Genomic DNA, 22,161 nt, shown 5'->3' with positions numbered 1-22,161 from the left:
TTCTATAACCTCTGGCCCTAGACCCTTAGAGGAAGGAGTTCCCAGAGTGGCTGGTATTTTAGTTACTTTTCTTGCTACTAAGACAAAATGTCTGATACCCAAAGTTGAGGGAGGAAAGGTTTATTTGGCTCTGTATTTGTAGAGGTTTCAGTCTACAGTCAGCTTCAAGGCAAGGTGACATGGCAAAGGGAAATGGTTCATGGTGGGCAGAAGGGGGCAAGCAGCAAGAAATGACCACAGCTCTTTCGTTCCTTCTATCCAGGCTACTTAGGTGTTGGTAGCACTCTCGCCCTTGGTCCTAGTTGATCCTAGCATTGCACCATCAGTCACACGCTAGATCTAGTCACCTCTGCAAAAAACACGTAGCTGGGAAATTACAGGAACAGTCTCACCCTGTGGACTGGAACAGGTACGATATCGTTGTGTGGCCTCTATTTACAATGAGGACAGGGCTCCCTTTGGAAAGATGAAGACAAATATTAGAAAGTTGAAAGTATCTTGTTAACCAGGCGGCCATGAACAAACACCACTCGAAGCCTTCAGTTCTTCAAGGCATTTTTCTTTCTCTGGTGCTGGGGTGAACCCAAGATCTCGTGCATGCTGGGTAAGTGCTTTACCAATGAGCTACATCTCTTTCAGTTGTTAGTCTGAAGGGGAAGATGGCTTTGGAGGTCCTTCTCTACCTAATGTGTCAGCTTTCCTGTTGCTGGGACAAAATGCTTGACACCTGCAGTTTACGGAGAAATTTTGCCTTACAGTTTCAGTGCTATTTTAATATTTTTTCTTTAGGGGGATGGGGCATGGTACTGATTGAAGGCCCTTTGCACTGAGAACACCCCAGCCCTCTGTGTTGTCTGTACCAGGAATCAAACTCAGGACCTCACACCTGCCAGGCAGGCACTGTGCCACTAAGCTATACCCCTGATCCTACCCTTTCTTTAGTTTGTTTTTGAGATAATCCCACTAAGTTTCCCTGAAATTTGTGATCCTCCTGACTCAGCCTCCCAGAATGCTGGGTGGGATTACAGGCATGTCCCACACCCAGACTGGCTTACAGTTCCAATGGGATAACTCATAGTCAGCTGACCCCCAACACAAACAGCATGCTGGAAGGACCTGGCAGAGGAAAGCATGGTGACAGGGAAGCAGAGTTCCTGAGGATAGAGGAAACAGCCAGAAGAGATTCACCTCTTCCATCCAGGCCCCACCTCTGGACCTGTGTTTGAAACTTAAACTGTAACACCTGATTTTGTAAGTTAGTAACTTGGTCTCCCCTAGGGAAAGCAAGTTTTTCCTCAGGCCCAGTTTATCTTCCCTTTGGTTGTCACCTAAATCAGTAGCAATTCTACACACAGTTAGTGCTTGGTTGAAAGGAAAGATTGTTTCCTTACATTAACAACTTTTTTTTTTTGGTCTTTTCTGAGACAGGGTCTCCCTATGCAGTTCAGACTGGCCTTGAGCTCACTTTGTAACTCAGGCTGGTCTTGAACTTGCAAGGATCCTCCTGCCTCAGCCTTCTGAGTGCTGGGATTGCAGCATGTGCCACCATGCCCAGCCTGGTTTTTCCTACTTTGTGTAAATTTTGTGAACAAAAATCATCCAAATGCTAGGAAAGAAACTGAAGGCTTAAATCTATAGTAGCTTAAATCTGCAAATATTTTTTTCTCATTGATTTTTTTTGTTTGTTTTGAGACAGGGACTTTCTAAGTTGCCAAGCTGATTTTGAGCTTATGACCCTCCTGTCGCAGTCTTCTGAGTGCTGAGATTAAGTGTGCACCACTTTGCCTGGTCTAGTTACAGGCTGTGCCTCTGTGATAAAGTGGTGCTTAACAAGAGGACCTGGGTTCAGCTCCCAAAATTATTTAGCGACATTTATTTGTGGAGTGCTGGTAATCAAGCCCACGGCCTCATGCATTCTATGCAGATACTCTGCTGGGGAGCTATTACCTCAAGCTGGCTATATTTATTTAAAACAAAATAAGCATTGAAATAAACCAAGACCAATGTAACACTCACATTTTCACTTTCTAAATGGCCTCAGATGTGTCCTGTTTGCTCCTGTCGTCTACCTATTAACAACCCTTTTCTCGTTTTTGGTTTTATTTATAGTTCATGCTGTCTTGAACTCATGGTGATCCTCCTGCCTCAGCCTCCCAAGTGCTGGAGTTACAGGCATGTGCCGCTATGCCTGATTTCCCTTGATGCTTTTCTGCAACACCAGAAATGGGCTATTGCCGAGTGTGGTGGCACAAACTTGTAATCTCAGCACTTGGGAGGCTGAGGCAGGAGGATCGCTGTGAATTTGAGGCCAGCCTGAAATACATGCAGTAAGTCCTCAACTTCAGAACTTTCAAATTGCAGAACTCCACAAATACGAATAGACTTTCCATTACAAGCATTTGTAGATATAAATTGCAGAAGTAGCTCATATGTCTGCTGGACATTGTCACAGTTGTACTTACTGTACAGTGTGACAGCGTACAATAAGTGCTCCCTCAGAGCCCAGGATGTCTGGAAGCGTTATTTACCATATTTGTGTGTGTGCGTATGCGTGTGTGTGTTATGCTTTACATTCTATATCTGTGTCAAGCGTATAAGGCTCACTGTGTTGGACTTACAAATGGATACCACTTATGAATGTTCTCCTGGAAAGGAACTTGTTTGTAAGTTGGAGACTTACCGTAGTGAGACCCTGTTTTAAAAAATAGAGAAGCACGAAGGGAAGCTAAGAATGTAGCTCGGTGGTAAAGCACTTATCTAGAATCCACGAGGCCTGGGTTCAGTTCCTCATTCCAGAAAAGCCAAAAACACTAAGGATTCTCTTGTTGATTTGAGTCAGTACAGGCAAGACAGTTGCCCTGTTTAGTTCTGCTATGATGAGCCACCTGCCGCCCACTGGGGGCTTAAAATAACAAAATGTAGTCTCTCACAGATCTGGAAGGCAAGATCCAGTCCTGCACTTCTGAGTGAATCTTTCCTAACCTCCTCCTCCTCCTCACTGCTGGCCACTCCTCGCAGTCCTTTGCTGGGCAGCGTCCCTGCGGTCTCCACTCTGCCCTGCAGGCCTTACGCCCGGCGCCTGCCTGCATCTTATAAGAATACCTTCATTGGATTAAGGGCCCACAGTAATGCAGTATGACCTCAACTAGTGACATCTGCAGAGTAGTTCTAAATAAGGTCACAGTTTCAGGTTTGGGTAGACAGGAAATTTGGGGGAACGCTCTTCAGTCTACCACAGTGGCTGGGTAGTGGCAGAGTCACAGGACGCCCTGTATGAAGGAAGGCCACCAGGCCCAGTTTAGTTCCCGCAGAGTCAGATTCTGCCATCCGGCCTAACTGTCTGTGTATTGTCTCTCTGTCACCTGAGCACCTCCTGTATACCACCAGCTCTAGCAAGCAGTCCATGTCCCGTGCTGAGTACACAAAGCTGGGAGATAAAAAGGGGAAGTGTGGGGCTGGGGATTTAGCTCAGTGGTATAAGCGCCTGCTTTGCAAGCAGGTGATTGTGTGTTTGATCCCCGGTACAGATAAAAAGAAAAAAAAAAGTAAAAAAAAAAAAAAAAAAGGAGACGTGCACCTTCTTGACGTGCTGCTGGGCTTTCCTGTGAGCCCTAACTGTAAGACAAGTTTGAGTGTCTTCCTGAGTTATTTTGGCAAGATGTCACAGCAGCTGCCTTCAGGTTTTCCTCAACTGCTCTTGCTAAGTTGCCCAGGCTGACCTCATACTAGAATCGTCCAAGGGCCTCTCATATATCCTTTATCCACTTACTAATTTGCCTATTGTCTCATCTTTTATCATTTTATGTACAATATACAACTGCTTTGTCCACCAGACATTAGTCTGAGAGGAGGTTGAAGATATTGTGCTTCTTTATTCCTGAATACTTCAGCGTATTTCCTAAGAACGAGGCTATTGCCTCGCGTAGTACAGGTCAACAAGTAAGATCACAAAATTTAACACTGACACAACACCACAATCTTCTGGGCATATTTAGATTTCTTCACTTACAAGAACGTTACTGACAAGGATTTACTTTTCGTACTTGGTCACTGAATGCCTGGTCTCCTTTCCCCCAGGTTCCTGTTGTCTCTTTCCAGGGTGTTTGTGTCCACTCACAGGAACTCCCTGGCGATTGCTCTGGGTTATACGTTTTAAAAGCAGGAACCTCACAGAACCAGTGTGGTCAGTGCATCCCGTTAGGAAATCCTGATGGCAACTCAGAGATGAGTGATGTTACCTTTGATCACTTGCTTCAGCAGATGTCTGCCAGGTTTTTCCACTGGAAAGATAAATATTTTGTTTTGGTACAGGAATTGAACTCGAGACCTTGTGCTCACCAGTAGGCACTTTTGCTGCTGAGCTATATCCCCAGCCCTGCAAAGTACATTTTAAGGGCATAAAATTTGTTTTTCTTTTATCTATAGCCCATCTCTTGACAGTTGTGTTTTTCCTATTCTTTCTTTCTCCTCCTCCTCCCCTTTGTCTTTTTAAGACAGGGTCTTGCTATGCAGTTAGAGCTAGACTTGAGCTCACTTTGTAGCTCAGGCTGGTTTCAAACTTGCAATGATCCTCCTGCCTCAGCCTCCCAAGTGCTGAGATTACAGGTGTGTGCCACCATGCCTGGCTCCTGTTTTCTTAAATATTCCTCATTATCCTTTTTTACACACAATTCTTTTCTGTGTGTGTGTGAGAGAGATGATAGATAGGTACTGGGGATCGAAGTCAGAGCCTTGTACATGCTAGGCAAGCAGTCTACCACGGAGCTACATCCCCAATACCCTCTTTTGTCTTTTTTCTCTTAATTTAGTTTTTTAAATGTTCATCAAAGTCATACTTACATATACAGTAGTTTAAAGAAAATTGCATGGCATGATGACCCATACCTGTAATCCTAGAATGGTCAAAGCCAGCCTGAATTAGAGTGAGACTGTTACAGTTTGTGTCTGGATGCCCCCATAAAAGCCTCATGTGGTCGTGTGAGCAGGCTGCTGAATTCGTGGCTGACCCTTGGTCCAGTGCTGGCATTGTGACTGTGAGTGCTACACCTGCGCCGGGGCAGGAAGCCTGTGTACACTGTGAGGGACAGGAAGGGTCTGCTCTCCGTGCTCCTCTTTTTTGGCCTTTGCCTGTTGCTTTTGCTGTTTTCTGCCGCCGTGAAATGCTGCCCTCTGCCACATGTTAGTCTTCCTTGGAACCAGCCAAGCATGGACTGCAACTTCCACAAAGTGTGAGCTAAATAAACCTTTCTTCCTTTAACTTTTCAAGTCTTTCATCCCAGCCACAAGAAAAAAGTAACGACACAGAGACCGTGTCTCAAAAAAAAGGTCATTGTATAGTTACAAAACAAAACATTCTTCTCCCCTACCCCAGATATTGCCATTTTTCTGTCTTGCCAGAGGCAGCACCCATTTCTTTTAACTTTATTTTGGATTTTATTGCTATAACTCCAGCAAATACAGTCTTATTACTACTGCTTGGTTTTTTCTAAGTTTTTGGCTGTTTTAGGCCAGATTTTTGGAAACAGACTCATGGAGCTTTACTTGTGGTAAATGTATAGCAAACGGGCTCAGGAATAGCTCCTGGAGGAGAAGGAGAGAAGGGGCCAGGGTATAGCTCAGTGCCTGCCTGGGAAGCTCAAAGTCATGAGATTGATCCCCAGTACTAAAAATAAGAGCTGAGTCTGGTGGTGCACACCTGTAACCCCAGCATTTGGGAGGTTGAGGCAGGAGAACTGTCAGTTTGAGACCAGCTTTGGCAACAAAGTGAGATCAAGGCCAGACTAAACTGAATAGTGAGACCCTGTCTCGGAAAGGCTAAATAAATAAATAAATATAAAAAGGAAATAGATTGGACAGTGAGGGCCTGTGGCAGCCTCAGTTGCAAAGGGTGCAGGGTGGGGGCTCACTTGGTCCTACAGCCAGGCAAGAGGACCAGGCCTTCCACCTCTGATGGGCCAGTCCTGGGTTCTGGCTCGTTCCAGGGGGGGGGGTGCACTCCATGGAGCAGCTCTTTCTGGCCAAGGTAATTTCCTGGGCAGGACTCATCCCAAGCCTGGAGTGTCCAACACCCCTGGGACCGAAGAAGCCCTGTAGGGATCTGAGTGACGTGCCACAGCATCACACATGTAACAGGTCACTCGGCCTGGGAACAGCCCCTCCAGGACTCCACTTAGTCTCGTTTCCTGGAAGAAATTAGAGAAAGCAACCGGAAGTTAGTGGCGGTGAACTATTGTCCCCACTGCTGCTGTTGCTCCCAGATCTGCAACTGATACCCTCAGCTCTCTCCTGACTACCCACTCTAGATTCCTCTTTTCTCAGTGTCTCCTCTGGGTGGGGGAGATCTAGACTTTTCCCCAAGGCCTGGCCTCCTGGTCATTTTGCCCTACTCAGTCCGTGGTTGCCTGTAAAAATTGGGCAGGGAAGTTGCCCTGGGTGCCAAGCTGTCCTGAGCAGCACACTGCCTCCTCCTGACTCAGGAACCATGACAGCGTTTCCTCCCACTGGCTCTTCCCGGCACAAGGAGCCTCATGTTATCAGGCAGCAGTCACAGCTCACCACGCGAGAAAGTAACCCTCCGAGAGCCAGGATCTGTCAGCCAGGAAGCCTTGTACCGTAGGGATGGGAAGGGGGTGATGTAAGTGGGGCCACTCTAACCTCTACACCTTGGTTCCAAGGTGCCCAGGACATAGCATCTGTGATGCTCACTGTTTTGGGGTAGATCTTATTTCTGTCTACACTCGTGTGTCATTTCTTCTCTTTTGTTGTTATGATTGTTCATTCTTTTATCATATTAGATTTTAAGGTCATTTTAGATATACATAATGATCACATTCATCATAGAGCATTTTTTCCTGTACATGATACAACTTTTTTCCCTCCATTCCCCTACCCTCCCTTCAATCCCCCCGCCTCCTCATTTACAAAGCTTTGTGTCACAGCTAAACTGGCTCCTCATCTGCACTTTAAGGTATTGGTGTCTGTTATATAGTCTGAGCTATGTAGCACACGGTAGGTATTGTAACCTATCAAAGGTAACTCTAAGAGCAGATGTTTGCCTAATCTCAACTTGCTTGTTAGCCCACCTGAACCTTGTTCTTCCCAAGAAATGTAACCGCTGTGTTCCTGTTCTGTAGTGCGCCGCAAACTCCACCCCCCAGCTTGTGAAGACCATCAGCTGTTTGCAGTTTTACAGAATAAAAACCCTTTTTTCCTTTTTATCGGTACCGGGGATCGAACTCACGACCGCCTGCTTGCAAGGCAGGTGCTTATGCCGCTGAGCTAAATCCCTAGCCCAACCCTGCCCTGCAGTCTTCCATATTGGCTACTGGAGGCTGCGTCGCCAGGCCTGTGCTTTAATAAATAATATTTTTCCTTTCCAAATTATTTTCTCTGGCTCCTTCATACCTCAGGAAGCGGGGGACCACCACAGTAGGAATAGTGGACCCCATGTTCATGTGCTGACTGCCTCACTTCTATTGCTATAAAATGGGTCCTTTGGTTTGACGTGACATTATTCAGTGTGTTAATTTGTGCTGCTTTAACAAAATACCCGAGACACTGATTTATAAAGAACAGAGATATATTTTCTCATAATCCTGGAGACTGGGAAGTCCAGGATCAAGGTGCTGGCAGGTTTGCTTTTCTGTTGCTTCCAAGGGGTGTCTTGTTGCTGTCTCCTCCAGAAGGCCAAGCAGGCTGTGTCCCACATAGCAGAAGGTGGAAGGGCACAGGGGCTAAGGACCTTGATCCCTTTCACAAGGACAGGCAATCTGATGACCTGATCCCCCTTTAAATTACCCAGCTCTTAATACCATCATCTTGAGCTTTAAGTTTCAGCATCTGTGTTTCAGCAATGGCACAGTAAGAGTATAGCACAGAGTGCCCTGTGTCATCTGATGTGGTAATCCCTTGGCTCATCGTTTGAGCTGAGGCTCTGTAGGCAGGAAGAGAAAACACGCATCCAGAATATCTACTAATGCGTCTCAGGATGAATGACTCCCCCTCCATGGTAGAAGGGGCCAGGTGATCAACTTGCTGCCAAGGGCTGGCTGCTCTGGGTGTCAGGGTTGGCCTCGATTGCCAGTGGTCCAAACATTTGGTGGCGCAGTGGCCAGATCAGCCTTGGTGAGTGAAACTCGTGTTCTTCTCATGTACTTCCTCCCTCTTGTCACCGTGTGTGTTGGGCAGATTTCTGCTGCTGGGACAAATGCCTGGCATACATAACTTAAGGTTTATTTTGGCTAATGGTTTCAGAGGTTTCAGTCCATGGTCACCTGGCTCCAAGGCAGACATGGTGTGGTGCAAGGGTGTTTTTATCTCACAGCACCAGCAAAGCACACAGAAGGACGCTCAGAAGCAGGGAGGAGACCAAATAAAGTCCCCAAGGCCGTGCCTCTGTTACCCACCCAGACACTCCTAGAAGTGTGCTTTATTACTCTAGACATCTCTCAAGCCAATCAAGTTGCAATCACGATGAACTGTCTCCCCGTGGTTACTTTGTCCATGTGCTCTCTGCAGTGTCCCATGAGTGATGCCAGCTGATGTTCTCAGAGTCCTTGTTATGGGCGGCTTAATATTTCTCCTGTGACAGATGCTGTCTGGTGGGAGCTGACAGCAAAGATCTTCTGACGACACACCCAGGTTCCTGGGGCCGTGTCACTGCCCCTGAGCTTTTAAGACTCTTCCTGAGGCTACCATCCTGTACATACAAAGCTGCCACCTCTCTGCCTTTTGAGAGGATTTCCACTGATCTCTGTCCTGTGGGGCTCCCTTGAGTAGGGCTTTCATAGAGCAGCAGTCTACTTGCATCTCGTCCCCAGGTACTGACACAGCTCACTGGCAACCCACGTCTGTCATCTCTCTTCTTGTGCTAGCTGCTCATGTGAGACCTCAAGTGAGACAAGGATGTGAACTCAAGAAGAGACAACAGGAAGCCTGGTTACCTGCCCATGTGAGCTTGTTTTTGCACTGTGCCCACTCTGTAGTGAGTGGATCACTGCTGGTCCCACCAGTCCCTACAACGTTTTCTTTTTTTTTTTTTTTTTTGAGATAGGGTCTCACTATGTATGTAGTTCAGACTAGCCTTCAACTCACTATGTATCCATCTTAGTTAATTTTCTTTCATTTCTAGGACAAAATACCCAACACCCAAAATTAAGCAAGGAAGAGTTTATTTAGCTTACAGTTTTTGGAGGCTCCAGTCCATAATCAGCTGGCTGCAAGGCAGGGTGGCATGGCACTGGGGCAATGCTTCAAGGCAGCAGCCAGAGCAAAAGCAGGGAAGAACAAGTCTCTTTTCTTCTCTTATATTGTACACAGGCCACCCCCACCCTCCGGGGTGGGTGTAGCACTCACAAAATCTCTGTGCCCTCCTCTTGCACAGGATGAGGATATTTACAAAGTAAGGATCCTGGCTTCCTGCTGAGTCTCTGAGTTAAACTTCTAAACTTCTCAAGTTGGCACAAAGTATCAACCATAAAGTAGCCAAGGCTGGCCTCAAACATGCCCTCCCGAGTACTGAGATTATAGGTGTGCGCCACCAAGCTGGGCAAAATTAATATTTACTAGTATACTTTTCTGCCCTTTTTTGCTTTTTGTTTGAGACAGGTTCAGGCTGATCTTGAACTCACTATGTAGCCCGGATGATCTCAAACTCATGGTGATCCTCCTGCCTCAACCTCCTGAGTGCTGGGATGATAGGTGTGCACCACCATGCCCAGCTACCCTTATGACTTCAGTCCAGCAGAGCCCAGGTTATGACAGACGGTTCTGGTCTAAGTTACTTGCTGTCACATATTTGGATTTTCCTTTTTTGAAACAGGGTTTCACTATGTAGTGCAAGCTGGCTCTGAATTCAGTACCCAAACTGATCTCAAATTCTCACCAATCCCCTTGCCTCAGCCTCCTAAGTGCTGGGGTTATAGGCAAATGCCACCATGCCTGGCTAGTAATTCCTTAGAGTTTTTTTTTTCCTCATTAACTGTATGTGAATGTTTGTTGGGGCATTTGAAAGTCTGAGTGAGCTGGGTGTGGTGGCACAGGCCTGAAATTCCACCACTCTGGAGGGTGAGACAGGAAGACTGCAGGGGTGAGCCTATCCTAGATGACTTAGACCCAATCTGAAAATTAAAAAGAAAAAAAAAAAAGGCTGTGGATGTAGCAAAGGTCTTGGGATCAATCCCCATTGCCAAGAGGAGAAATGCCAAAAGGATTTAAAAGAACTCTATCAGGTGAGACACTGCGGGGAATCTGGATTCCCAGTCCCTAACACCAACATCACCCTCTCCAGTGTTATCCATAACCAAAAACATGCCCTACGATTTTCCAACAGCCTCCAGGGGGCAGCATCACCGCATCCACGGGGAGAGGCACCGCTGCAGCTGCAGGCAGTCGGCATCCAGTCCCAGGGCTTTCGCTAAATCTGACTTTGTCCACATTGGAGGCTCCCTGCTCCCTGCCTTCCGAGCTCCTGTCCCGCTGTCCTCCTGTGGTCTTCACGGGGTATCCCATGGGCCTCTCACATCACAGGGCCAAAACAGCTCTTCCTTGTCTTCCCACACTCTTCCTCCTTCTCTTCCCTGTTTTGACAGCAACACCACTGTCCCTCTGGGTGCTGATCAGAAACTTAGGGCTCACCCTTGAGTCCTCTCCTCTGCCGCCCATACAGCACAACCGTCCCTCCGCATCACCTCCTGGGGCAGCTGCTCCCTGCCCTTCTGCCACTGCGGTCCCCTAGCTGCTCTCCCTGCCTCTAGTGAGGCCTCTGCCTTCTCATAGTCTGATCTTTGCACGGTAGTCAGCAGCATCCTTCTAAAACATAAGTCCCAGTCCAGTGCACACCTGTGATCTCAGCACTTGGAGAGGCTGAGGCAGACAGATGACAGATTGAAGCCCAGCCTAGGTAACCTACTGACTTAAAGAGACCCTGTCTCAAAATTTAAAAAATAACAATAAATTGGGTCTCTCCTTTGCTTGGGGATATTCAGTTGTAGCAGTTTGCTACAAAGGCACTGCTTTGCCAGCCGTGGTGGCACATGCCTAGAACTGCACTACATGGGAAGCCGTGGCTCACGGCAGCTTAGACAACCTGCTAGGACCTTGTGTAAGAACAAAAAAAATTGAAAACCAAAATAATAAGATACCGTTCTTCTGTTCATTTGTCTTGGCATTGTTGGTTAATGTCAAGTGACCATAACTGTCAGGGTTTATGCCTGGACTATAAATGCATTCATGTCTGTTCTTAGGCCATCATCACACTGACTTGAATTCTGTAGCTTTGTAGTAAGTCTTGAATTCAAGAAATGCTAGCCTTCAAACTTAGTTTTAATTTTTTTTCTTTGTTTTAAATTTTAAGATTGTTTTCCTGGAGGAACCTGGAAAAAAAGGCGGCTTGCTAGGGGGCTGGGTGCAGAGTCTCTGCGGAGAAATCAGATCAGATGCTAGGAAAAGACAACATGGAGAGGGCCAGATGAATGGATGATTCTTCTTAACCAAGGCGGTAACCGAAGGGAAAAATAAAACTAGGAAGAGGAAGGAAAAGCGTGGATGGAGAGCTGAAGCCCAATGTACTCGCTGAGCCCCATTCCACACTGTACTAGGCGGGCCCATAAGATTTAAGGTCGTGCTGAGACACGGCTGCTGATGATGGGAGTCTGCAAATCCCGCACCCTTAACGTGGCACACTGAGCAGTGGACCCAAGGGGAAAAGCTGTTTTGGCTCTTGGCAACTGCTGGAAATTGAGACCTGAGACCCTGCAAAGCAGCCAAAGCCACCTGGCTGCAATGGAGGAGACTGTGAGAAGCTCCAGAACTACAAAGTTGGACACTGTGCTGTTTTCTGACCAATTCGCGCTGTGCTGGGAACTCAGTGAAGACAAGCGGCAGAGTGTACAGTGGACCCATGAGGAAGATCTGCGTTGAGTTCCGGTGAGTACTAGGCACTGGGTTCTGTGGCTGCTGTCGCTGGCTGGAGGACATCTTGGAATTGGGCAGACCCAGTGCCTTGGTGACATCAGATAGTTGTCCCTGGCGCACAGAGGTCTGGTAGAGGACAGCTGAGATTTGGGCAGAGCCCTGCACTATGGTGACATCAGTCAGCTTCTGGCACAGAGAGAACTGGAAGGGTCTGCAGGGGCTGAACCACGCTTCTGGTTGGGACCCAATAAGCAGATATAAAATAGTCATGACTCTGACGTCCACAAGGTATGGTACAGCCCAACTTGTGGATTGACTGGCACAGAGGCTGGAGGCTAGCCTGCACTGTCCCTGCATTGCTGCCTACCTCAGATAACAGCAAACTGGGGAGGGCAGCAAAAACTCAAGTCAGCATATTTCGGAAAGGCCCTAAGCAATATGGAGAAGGCCAGAGACTCCCAGGACACACCAGTCTGAAAGAAACCAGAAACATGATAAGAGATAGAAATAAAATCTCCAGCTATCGAATGTGAGAAAATAAGCCCAGGAGAAGTAAACACAGAAGAGAACCAGCACAGTAACCATCCAATACTAGACACAGCATCAGCCGAAATAAAGAAATACCTTCATGACCTCATAGATGAATTTAAAACTGTACTTCTGATCCAAGTGAGGCAAGATATAAAGAAATTAGTTAAAGAAATGATAAGCCCCTCCCAAGAGAACACAGATGAAAGAATGGAGGAAATCAGAAAAGAAAGAGAAACCTCTGAAGAAGAATTTAAACATAACCTAGAATACATGAAACAGATCCAAAGAGATTACCAGGAAACTAAAAACTCCATTGAACACTGGCAAAATGCCTTGACAGAAACGTGAAGATTTATGATATATGATCATGAAAGAAAAGACCTCTTAAAAATAATGAGGAACCAGAAAGAAACAATTCAAAGGCTAGAAGATGACAAAAAGATACATAACTTAAGAATAAAGTACATGAGTGAGGAAGCAGGAGCAACCAAAAATGAAATACAAAGAATATTCACAGATATATTAAAGGAAAACTTCCCAGCATAGGAAAAAGAAATGATATCCAGATAAATGAGGCATACAGAACTCCAGCTACCTACAACCAAAACAGATCTACACCCAACATATAACAATAAAGATTCCAGAAATCCATCAAAAGAACATAATACTAAAAGCAGCCAGGGTGGGGCTGGGGATTTAGCTCAGCGGCATAAGCACCTGCCTTGCAAGCAGGCAGTCGTAAGTTCGATCCCTGGTACCGATAAAAAAAGACAAAAAAAAAAAAAAAAAAAAAAAGAAAGAAAGCAGCCAGGGAAAAGAAGCAGATAACCTACAATGGGAAAGTTATCAAAATAACAACACTCTCAAAATTAATGGAGAAATAAGATGTTTCCAAGACAAGGAGAAACTGTGGGAGTTCACGGCCACCAACCCAACCCTCCAGAGAGTGCTGAAGGACATTCCAGAGAGAGAGAAGAAGGGATACCAGGATTCTAACAACAGTGGCAGAGAGGCCGCAATGAATGGGGCAGACAGTGGAATAAGGGAGTAAGGTGGACAAATTATAGCAGTAAAGTGGAGTAGCAGACATGAGGCAGAGATGGTGAGCTATAATCTTTAGTATGGATAGCTTTGATACACTATTAAAAAAGGCAGAGGTCATTGTTAATAGTGTATCAGGATTTAAAAGTTACAGTAGTCTTATCGCTCTGTTTAGTTTGAATTTATTTTGTTCCGGTCTGTCCACTCATATCAGATTTGAGGGCACAGACATTTGACCCAAAAATAGCAGGTTATTCCATGGTAACTATCCTTCATTTCCTATTAACTTAAACTGAAACCCTGTATTACTTACATGGTCTTACTATGACTGATCTTATTTGAATCTGATTCGTTAGACCGCGATTTTGCCTTGGCTGATTTTATTTGAATTTGATATGCATGATAGTATCAACCCTAAAAGTAGAGGCAACTACTCTGAAGATGACAAGATGTAAAAGATATCCATACCTGTTTTGATTTTTTTTACATTTTTTTTTATCGGTACCAAACTCATGACTGCCTGCTTGCAAGGCAGGTGCTTATGTCGCTGAGCTAAATCCTCAACCCTGGTTTTGATTTTTTTTTTTTTTTAATCGGTACCGGGGATCGAACTCACAACTGCCTGCTTGCAAGGCAGGCGCTTATGCCGCTGAGCTAAATCCCCAGACCCTCCTGGTTTTGATTATTAACAGCTCTCAAGTCCTACAATGTTTTCAAAGTTGTGTTTTTATAAAAATAGCTATATAATACTATGCTTAACTATATTAAGCTTGATGATGTGGACAAGTCTATTGAAAATAACAGGAGAAAGCATAATAACTACGGTAAATCACCTAGTATTGTAGTCTTATGCATCTTTTTCATTGCATGTTTTTCTAGGAATTTGTTTTGCTGTCTTGTTATGATTTGTTTTCCCCTATAATACAGAGAGGATAGATATATATGTAGAAATTCACACATGGGAAGATTTTTATAAACTATTTACGGGAACAGACTATGTAATGAACAGATATTCTGAAAAAGAAAAGACACTAAGAAACCCAATGCTAATTCTGTAGCATTATGATATAAAACCTAGCAATACTATTATTCACTGTTCAGAGTGTTATTAGTCTAGTCTCTTAAGTTCAATTTCAGCATATGTAAAGATAAGGACAGCTACTACGAAGAGAATGAGACACACTATGGTAGTCATTATTGACTTCCTCTATGTCAGATCTTGAAGACCTAAAAAGCCTTCATCATCCTGTAATGATTTGATTAGTTCTATAATATGCAGTATGTATTTAATGTGGGTGAAGATGGGGACAACTATTTGGAAGAAACTAGAGACAATTAGATAAACAGTGAAGATCTCCAGTGGACTTGCTTTGAAATCTGTATTTTTAAAAAATTGTTTCTTTTTGAACTGTTTTGCTCTGTTTTGATATGTTTAATCTTACCCTCTTTAAGATAAAAAACAAGTGTGTAGGACTGATAACCATATTACTAAGTTTTTGTTATATATCATTGAGCAGAACTGTTGGCAGTGTCACTATTTGAATGTCACTTTACATACTTTAATTTTGTAACCTGAACAACTATTTCTAAGATGACAATATGTAACTTATCAACTGGTGATTTCTTAACGTTTATTTTTCTGTAATCCTGTATTATTTCTACCCTTTTTTTTCCCTCCAAGTATTTTTTTGTTGTTGTTGTTTCTTTCTCTTTAAATAAAAAAAAAAAGATTTTTTTCCTTACTCTGATTCTCTTGCATTGCCATTTTAACTTTGGGATAAACTTGTCAATTTTTGCAAAAAGAAAGTGAGCTGAGATTTTTGGTAGAGATTACACTAACTCTAGAGGTCAGCTCGAGAATGTCCTCATCTTGCCAATATTGTCTTCAAATGTGTGCATGTAGGATGGCTTTTTGTTTAGATCTTTAATTTCTTTCAAGGATGTTTTGTGTGAGATTTCAGAGTATGAGCTTTATACTTTTTTCAGCTTACTCCTGAGTGTTTTATTCTTCTTGATGTTACCTTAAGTGGGATTGTTTTTTTGATTTCATTTTCATGCTGTTTATTCCTAATTTACACAAATACAATTTGTTTTTGCGTACTGACCTTGGGTCTTGCCACCTTGAACTTGTTCATTATCTTTAATAGTTTCAGTAGTTTCTTTAGGATTCTCTCATTATATAAGATTGTGCCATCTGCAGACATAGATTTACATTTTCCTTTCCAGTTGGAGACCTTTCACTTCTTTCTTTTTATTTTTTTCTGTAGTTACCAATAGAACTTCCAAAGCAATACTGAATAGAATAGTAAGGGTAGACATCACTGTCTTGCTCTTGGTTTTAGAGGAAAACCTTCAGTCTTTTGCCATCTGGCCTTTTGTATGTGCTCTTTATCATATCAAGGAAGTTCACCTTATATTTCTAGTTTGTTTTTTGTTTTGATTGATTGATTGATTGACTGATTGATTGATTTTAACAGGGCTAACTGTGCTTGCCAGGTAGGCATTGTGCCATTGAGCTACATCCCCGCCCCTTGAGTGATTTTAATCATTGAGGGGTGTCGAATTTTGTCAAATGCTTTTTCTGCCTTTACTGAGATAGTCATGCAATTTTATCCTTGATTCTGTTGATACAGCACATTATATTAATTGAATTTTAGATGTCAAGTCAACCTTGCACTCCTGAGATGAATCTACCTTTACTATTTTATGTTGCATATTTATTTATTTTACTTTACTAGTACACATTTGCAATACATGAACTTCATTTTTGGGGATTTAGCTGTTGTGAATTGTGCTGCTATAAACATAAGTACACCTGCATTACTGTAACATCCTGTCTTTAATTCTTTGGGATAGAAGGGGAAGAGCTGGGTCAAATAGAATTTTTATTTTTAGACTTTGAGAACGGTCCATACGTCTGGCCCTGAATCAAGGCCAACAGCTTCCTGATACTGTTGGTTTCAAGCAGGAGCCTAAAGAGATGTCTTTCTATGGTCTGTTGGCCATTTCAAAACTTGGGCAGTGAAATGGTCAATTCATTAGAAAGAAACAGCTTGAAGCAACCCCTACCACCCCTGGTGAGCAGCTGTGAGCTCTCTATGCAGCCCAGCACAGGAGCCACCAGCGTTTACTGGGACCCGAGCCATGCTGGGACCTGGAGCACCGGGAAACCAAGCAATTGCCTGTTACGTTTTGTTGAACTTCAATATACATGAAAGTATGGACAGCTATTTTGAAGAGAACGAGAGACTCTACAACAGCCATTAGTGACTTCCCTGTTGTCTGGTTTTGAAGACCCTACAACGCTTTCCTCATTCTGTTCAGATCAGTTTTATACTATGTTGTTTTGTATGAATTATCTGTATGCAAAGACATAGACAACTATTTGGAAGAAAACAGGAGACAATATGATAGATAGTGAAGATCTCAGATCATCTAGCTTTGAAATTTATATCTCTTACATTGTTTTCTTATGTCCTATTTAGCTCTGTTTTGTTGTGTTTAATTTTACCCCCTTTAAAATAAAAATTAAAAAAATTATATAAAAACTAAAGTGCCCTTACTGATTTTCATAATGGTTGTACTAGTTTACATTCCCACAATGTAGAAGGGTTCCTTTTCCATCACAGCCGTATCAGGATTTGTTATTATTTGCTTGCTTGCCTCTCTCTGTCTCACCCTTTCTTTCTCCCTCTCTTTCTTATTTTGGTTTTTTGAGACAGAGTCTCTCTATGCAATTCAGGCTGTCCTGAACTCACTGTCTAGCCCAGACTTGCCTCAAACTCACCGTGATCCTCCGGCCTTAGCTTCCTGAATACAGACATGTACCACCATGCTTAGCTATTATTTGATTCCTTTTTAATTTTTTAGCATATTTTTTATTTCTTGATGATTGCCATTCTTTCTAGTTTAAGATGAAATCTTAGGGTTTTGTTTTTGTTTTTTGTCTTTTTGAGACAATTTCACTATGCAGTTCAGGCTGGCCTTGAACTCACAGCAATCTTCCTGCTTCAGCCTCTTAAGTGCTGACATTACAGATGTCCACCACCACATCACGGTGAAATATCAGTGTTTTTTTAGTTTGCATTTTTCTAATGGCCAGAGATGTTGTTCAAAGGTGTGGTTCAGCTCTGATAGCTCTTTATTGCAAATTTTTTTATTTAGTTGATCTCTCTTTTTGTGAAAGTGGGGTATTGAGGTCACCCACTTACTGTGCTGGTGTTTGTTTGATCGTTTACATCCAGCAGTGTTTGTTTTATAAAGATAGATGCTCCAGGACCCTGTGCATGTATTTTTACATGTTATCTTTTTCCAATTTTTTGTTAGTGTTGTTGTGGGGCATTCGGAATTTTGACTAAAATGTGTCATAGGAGCTTTTTAAAATCATAGTTGAATGGTGCACTGCAAGTCTAACTTACTTACATGCTGACCTCTTCCTTTACACTTGAGAAGTCTTCTTTTATGATTTTGATGAGCAAATTTTTACTCCGTGTGTACTGTCTTACAGTTTAACTCCAGTTAGTTTTAGTTTGATCTTTTTAGTGTTATCTAGTAGCTGCTGGGTGAATTTCCTTGTTTTCTTTTTGCTTTTATGCCTTCTCTGAGTTATTCATTATAATTTACCATTTTCCCCTCAATTTCAGACACTTTGTCTTCACACTGGTCATTTCTGCAATTTATGAAATCTATTCAATTTTTTATATCTGGACCTCTATCAGATACCTCTTCTTAGAGTTTATGTCTGGTAAATTTGTCATTCATGTTTTTAACTAGTTGGTCAGGTCTCCCAGTGTTTTATTTGTTTCTCCCATATCCACACTGGTCATTCCATGAGCTTTTGGGTCACATCTTTGAACTTGCCAAGTTTCTTTATATCTTCTTTAACCCATTTGTAAAGCCCCACCACCTGGTCTTTGCTTTCTGCTCCATTGGCTCCCCCGGGATCTGGCCTTGGGAGAGTTGGGAGGCTCTGAGGGCCTTTTGTTGTCCTGATTCCCGTGTTTCTGTGTGTGTGTGTGTGTGTGTGTGTGTGTGTGTGTGTGTGAGCACATGCTGAAGACTGAGATCAAGTAGAGTGAGAAGAGACTGTGAAGAACTTTTCCCTTCAGCGGTATGTTTGTGACTCTATTTGTCCAGAGCTATTGTATTAATGTAAATGGTTTGGCCCGTCACTGTGTTGTGAGGGGAGAATTACTATCGGTTATGACAGCGTCATCAGATCAGATCATGCATCATTACTTATATGAGTTACATTTTGCATTTATACTTTTACCTTTATAGCCTATTCTGTTTGTTATTAGCAGTTAGTCTGCAGTGTGGAAGGAGAGGGGACGGCAAGGGAGGGATGTGAGAGGTATGTGAGAGGAGTGTAAGTCAGCAGGAGGAGAGATAGATAGGAGAAATGATAATGGTCAGAACATTACGCTGGGGATCGTATCCTGTTATGCGTCCTTCTATAGTTGGAGTGAAGGGTTAAGGTTGAGGGTTTTAAGAAGATATTTGTAGGGGCAGGGTGGGATGTAGGAAGAGGGAGGTATAATTTCCTGTTAAGAAAAACTAGGAGGTTATCAGAGCCTGTTGATTTTGTTTGTGACCTGAGAGGTAGAGAAGGGGCCAGGGAAGAGGAGGGCTAGGTAAGATCAGGGAGAACAAAAAGAAAATAGGGTAGAAGGTTAAGCAAATAGTGTTGCTACAGATAGATGCTAGAGTTCAAGAAAAGGAATAGGGAGATGAGAAAGAGAAAATAAACAACAACTAAATCAACGCAAAAAAGTAAAAAAACAAAAACAAAAAGGCAGGGACCTAGACCCAGCACTGTGACGAGAGAGCACACACGCAAATTCCTCGTGACTGCCATGCGGGGAAGCCTGGGCGTCCACATGGTTCCCTGCTTGTCTGGGTCGCAGTCCCTTTGCAGACAGCCACAGGGAAATGCAGGGTGGGCTCGGGGTGCGGTGGTAGTGGTGGCCGCAGGGCGGGGTGGGTTCCTTGTTGGCTGTGAGTGCGGGAACGCTTTCCCCAGTGTTGGGAGGTCGCCGAGGAGGGAGAGGCTGTGTGGCAGGGTCTGTCCCGGGAGTGGGCTCTGCAGCGCTAGTGGGCAACACTGTCACATGTCAGCTGCTCCTCGGAGGAGCGAGGGGTGGGGGCAGTGGACCAGCCACACCAGCACTGCTTCCCCTTTTCAAGTGTCCAAATGTTTGGTGCCATCTACATGTATCATCTTTCCTATTAATTTTCTGTTCCAGGATGCCATCCCTCCCCCACTCCCGAATACCTTTATTTTCAGGGAATCTTACTGAGCGTGTCTGATGCGCTGCTGCCTCTGGTCAGCCATGTTGGATCAAGTCTCAAACTTATCTTCTGAGTGATCCTTTCCCACCAGATTGTGCTTTCCAAGCAGGACTGGAGCCAGCATCCTCTGGGCACAACAAGAATCTCATTACCAGGCAGACAATAAGTGTTTGCTGAATGAATGAATTGGTGAATGAAGGACAGATGAATATAAAATGATCAAAACAACTGTTCATCCTATTTTAACCTCATCAACTGAAGGAAAGACACGGTGGGCTCACCCACAGGACTGTGCCCCCGGGTGAGGCTGCAGTGGAAGGCTATGTGCACACAGGCTGTCTCACTGGGGACAGGGTAGAGGGAGCTGACAGGTCATTGTCTCCCAGGCCGCCTCTCCATGGCCAACTCTGGCCCAAATACCAACGGCTCCCAGTTCTTCCTGACCTGTGACAAGACGGACTGGCTGGATGGCAAGCACGTGGTGTTTGGAGAGGTCACCGAAGGCCTGGATGTCTTGCGGCAGATTGAAGTAGGTGGCGGGGAACAGGCCCCCTTCCCAGGCCCTGGACCCCAGTCCAGTGGGAAGATGGGCCAGGGGCAGGGGGGTTTCCCCGGCCTCTTTATCTCCTCCACACACACACTCCCCTGACTCAGCCTCCTCTCCTGTTCCTCCCACAAAGGCCCAGGGCAGCAAGGACGGGAAACCAAAGTAGAAGGTGATCATCGCCGACTGTGGGGAGTACATGTGAGGCTGTGCCACTTGCTCCCTCTGCACTTGTCCGTATGCCCAGGAAGGAGCTGCCCGCTCAGCAGACACTGAGGGTGTCCTGCGTGAGCAGGCAGCACTGCGTCCTAGCTCCTCCTCGGGGCCAGCTTGGAGCAGCTCCTCCACAGCACGGCCTGGGCTTGCTCTGGGCCCCTGCCAGGTGCAGCCTGCCTGGGAGCCAGCACAGGGCCGCTCTCCCCACCACAGGCAGCTGAGTGTGTCCATGGGCTTTCCCAGATCTGCCCTGGCCCATCCTGGCTTTTGTCCTGCTGCCTCCTGTGTGGCCCCAGGTACGTATAGAGGTGGGCAGGAGTCAGCATCTTCCCTTCAGCTGTCCTGAGGCCGAGCCCCTGGGGAGACCCTGTTACAGGCCCGCACAGGGCACAGAGGTGACAGCCATACAGACTGCCTGTCTTCTTTCCTGCTGGGCTAGCTTGGCTCCCTTCTGCTCTTTCATAGCCAGTCACGTTTCTGGTAGGTTCCAGTAATCAGTCACACTCACTGGTGCACACTCACCTACTGAGCCATCATCAGAACCAGATTCCCGCAGAATGTCAGGACCCGTTCTTTGGCAGGCACAGTGCTTGGTGCTGGGGAGACATAAGAATCAAGCCAGAATGGCCCTGAATCAAGACCGAGCCTAAAGTGGTATCTTTCAATGGTCTGCTGGCCATTCTAGAATTTTAGAAATGTAATAGTCAATTCATTAGAAAGAAATGCCCTCCCCACCTAGTGAGGCTGCCACCGCTGGAGGAGAAGCAGCAGCTGCACCTTCTAATGAGGGCCCCTCCTGCCCTTCTCTCCCTCCTCCTGCCTGGGGCCCGGAGGAGAGGAGGCCACGCCCCCGAGGCCCCACTGCATTTAGGGGAACATTGATGAGCAGCTGCCCTGTACCGCTCTGCCACCCCAGCAACCTCAGATTGGAGGGCAAAGAAGCAGGGTGCAATCTCAGACCTCCAGCCCACCCAGGACAAGCCCTGATGACACAGCTGCAAAAGAAATTAGAAGCTCACATCTGAAATTTCTGAGGTGATGGCAGCTGAAGTAAAGAGACAACTTGGTGCTTACTCTGCATGCCTGTGTGTGGTGGTCTGAGCATCTGTTTAGAGGATAACAATGTGCATTATCAGATCCCTTCTGAAATAGTTGTTACAAAACACTTAAGAAAAAGTGGTTCATTTTCTACTGTCTTATTTTCAAAATGCAGTATCATTCCCATTGTTTTGTTTTATTTTATTCTCTTTAAAATGAAAAAGTAAAAGAACCAAGCCAGGGCCTCTAGCTGCCTGGCTGGAGTCGTGGCCTGGTCCCTTGTCTCACAGCATGTGGCAAGCTGTCAGGCTGGTACCTTACACCAGTGGTGGCCCAGCCTGGCTACCTCACCTTATCTCTTACAGGCTGAGGCCGAGCCCTGTCAGTCACCGGAAACCCACTCCAGGGCCGCTGCCTGCTCCCAGCCCCCTCCCCAGGAGCTCCTGGAGCAGGGATCTGCTTGGTGGGGCTGCTTCCCATTTTGAGTTGAGATCAGAATAAGCCTGGGGGAGGGGAGAAGCCTGCTTGTCCCCAGCACCAGTGACCCCAGGCCAGCCCTGCCTCTAGTGCACCCCTGGAACCTGGCT

The 22,161-nt window shown here is 45.1% G+C and overlaps 1 long non-coding RNA gene, 1 other non-coding gene and 1 pseudogene across 2 annotated transcripts; 2 read left to right on the top strand and 1 right to left on the bottom strand.

Moving 5' to 3' along the window:
* Positions 1-4,692: 4,692 nt before the first annotated feature.
* On the bottom strand, positions 4,693-22,160 carry LOC134473021 (uncharacterized). Its single transcript, XR_010043105.1, has 3 exons — positions 21,059-22,160; positions 19,782-19,903; positions 4,693-6,182 (listed from the first exon to the last, which is right to left on the bottom strand). It is a non-coding gene; the product is annotated as an uncharacterized LOC134473021 (long non-coding RNA).
* Positions 16,403-16,539, top strand: LOC111754144 (small nucleolar RNA SNORA2/SNORA34 family). Its single transcript, XR_002788856.1, has one exon. It is a non-coding gene; the product is annotated as a small nucleolar RNA SNORA2/SNORA34 family (small nucleolar RNA).
* On the top strand, positions 21,160-21,264 carry LOC134473093 (small nucleolar RNA SNORA2/SNORA34 family; annotated as a pseudogene).
* Position 22,161: the final 1 nt, after the last annotated feature.

The sequence above is a fragment of the Cavia porcellus genome, unplaced genomic scaffold (genome assembly GCF_034190915.1).
Source record: "Cavia porcellus strain 051 isolate PalLab524CR breed Dunkin Hartley unplaced genomic scaffold, mCavPor4.1 scaffold_25, whole genome shotgun sequence".
In the NCBI taxonomy this organism is placed as follows: Eukaryota; Metazoa; Chordata; class Mammalia; order Rodentia; family Caviidae; genus Cavia; species Cavia porcellus.
Note: the sequence above shows the minus strand (reverse complement) of the source record. Positions and strands in the feature narration are given on the sequence as shown.